Source organism: Pinus tabuliformis, chromosome 9 (assembly GCF_031772625.1).
Source record: "Pinus tabuliformis cultivar Carrire ecotype Pingquan chromosome 9, CPIR1, whole genome shotgun sequence".
NCBI classification, from domain to species: Eukaryota; Viridiplantae; Streptophyta; class Pinopsida; order Pinales; family Pinaceae; genus Pinus; species Pinus tabuliformis.
The window spans coordinates 1,884,005,640-1,884,008,268 of record NC_142307.1 but is presented as its reverse complement, the minus strand read 5'-3'; positions in this window follow the sequence as shown (position 1 = coordinate 1,884,008,268).

Below are 2,629 nucleotides of genomic sequence, written 5' to 3'. Positions count from 1 at the left end.
AGTCTCCAAGTCCCATCCTTCTTCTGTACCAACAAGATCGAGCTCCCACAAGGAGATGAACTCGGACGGATATGACCTTTTTATAGCAGCTCCTGAATCTACCTCTTTATTTCATCATTCTCCATAACGGAGTGCCGATAGATTGGTCCATTGGGCAGCGATGCACCTGGGGTCAGATCGTTGGAGTGCTTGACCTGAAAGTGCAGAGGAACCCCTGTGGGGGAGGTGAAGATGTCCTCGTACTCCTCCACGACCTTGTCCATCTGTAGTTGTCATGTGGAGGGGCCTTGTCTAGAGGTCGTGGCCACTGTCTTCTTCTTTCCTTGAGGGCATATCATCAGGAAAACAAATTTCCTGGTTTTGGAAATGATTTTATTGCATTGTTTTGCAGTAACCAAAGAGATCGTTGTAAGTGGTGCTACCTCTGGTATCCTGTACAAATCATTTCCCAAAGTAACAATAACAGCATGGGGCCTTGATTCATAAATAGCATGTCAGTTCCATAAGTATGGTTGTCCTAATAATACATCACAAAATTCAAGGGTAGCAATGTCACACAATACCTCATCTATGAAGGGCTCCATGTTGTATGGAAGGCGACACTACTGGCTCACGCGAAGATCCCATCCTTGGTGAAGTCACCTGATGGTGTACAACTGTGGATGTACTGTGGTCGATAAGCCTAGCCGCTTCATGACCTTTTCCGAAATGAGGTTCTTTTGGCTCCCGCTATTGACAATGAACTGTAGTAGGGAGCCCTTTACCCACATATGGGAGTGGAAGAGATGCTTCTCCTCCTCTGGATCTTAGGGTTCCTCCTTCTGGATCTTCGTGGTGGCAACGGTGGCATTGGGCTTCACATCGATAATTTGCTTCCGTTTGCCATTCCCCTTATTGGGTTCTAACTCAGATTCAAAACATGCATCTAATTCTGAAACCTTTAGCTTGGCCACTAGTGACTGCTTAGCCTGACACTCGTGTTGTGAGTGGACCTCTTATGGTACTCACACCACTTTCCCATGTCCTTTTTCGGCTTCGCGGCACTGTTCTTTGGTTGCAACTTTGGCGAGCTGTCTTGGGCTGCCCCACCTTGGCTTTGTCCTTTGTTCTATAGTTTGGGGGCACCTTTCCCTTGCTTTGGATTCGCAGATCCAAAGTCTCACTTCTTCTATTTAAACTTTTGCTCGACCTTGATGGCATATTGGTATGCTGTGCTGAGAGAGGAGATGTTCAGGAATTCTATTTCTTCTTGTATGTACTTGTGTAGGCAGCCGCGATATTTGAGTACCAAATGTTGCTCCGTATCCTTGATACTCAACTTTGTGCAAAGGGTATGGAAAATATTGGTAAGCTTCAGTATGTCTTGGTCCCTTCCCTGCCGCAGCCTAGTCCACTTTATGTATTGATCCTCATAGCTTCCAACAGGGTAGTACTACTCCTTAATGGCATCCTCGAATGAATTCCAAGTGGGTGTGGCTAAAAATAGTGAGCCTGTACTTTCATCCTTTTGCTCACAGTAGGTTTCCCACCAATCCTTGACTTGGGGGGCTGCTTTGAGAAGAGAGAAAATAATATTTTCCCAACTAGAAAAATCATGAACAGAAAAATAACCCTCTAGCACATTTGACCATTTATCAACAGCATTTGTGTCCATTTGAACCTCGAATATGGGGATTTCAAAATTAACTTGTACCTTAAACAGTGTGGCATTTCTAGAGTAGCTGTTAGAAGCCGATGTATCGCCCCTAGGTAGTCACTGAAGGATATGGGAAAAGTTGTCCATCATCATGTTGCTTTGTCGCTCAAGGGCTCCTTCAAGCAAGATTTTGATAGGATATCCTACCCCCTCATCTTTATTTAATCCACCATGGGAGGTCATCGGGATTTGCAAGGCTGGTCTTGCAAAGGTTAGATCAGTTCAAGCCCTAACTCCTTATATCCCAACCTTATTGGGTACATGCAAAGAAAAATAGAGAAGAAAAGAAGACCACTCTGATACCACTGATCCAGATTTAAATGGGAATGCAAAAAATTACAGAGATAACCATAAACATAGAGATGCAGCGGAAATAATACTTCATTTCATTAATGGAAAATACTGAAATATGCTTACAAACAAGAATGGAAATAAACCAGCTAGGGTGATGGTAGCTTATCTCTGAGAAGAGTTATGGTAGCTACATGCCTTTGAACTACCTTACAATGAGGCTTAAGGGCATTTTTATTATTGAACAATAAGAGCAAACCCTAAACAACCAAAACCCTAACCCGAGGAGACGTAACACCAAGAGTTTGTGGACCCCGTTGGGGTGAGTTGGACAGCCAACTTCCCGGGGTCATGACTTGGTCATATTATATCTGTTTGATGCGCATGATAGCCCGTTGGAAAGATCTCTCCGAGGACTATGACAAAACATAAAACTTTAGACAAGAAATCGTTGGCGGTATATTTCCAAAAAAACGTCATTTAGAGCCTCAAAATGGTTCTTGAAGTTTAGGTCCAGAAAAACTGCTAAAAATGGTAAACTATGCTACAATTAAGGAAATTGAAATACTGAAAGAAGCAATGGTGGGGGTCCAAGTGGAATTGGCAGGTGGCCACCAATATCCACCTGGATCACACGATGCA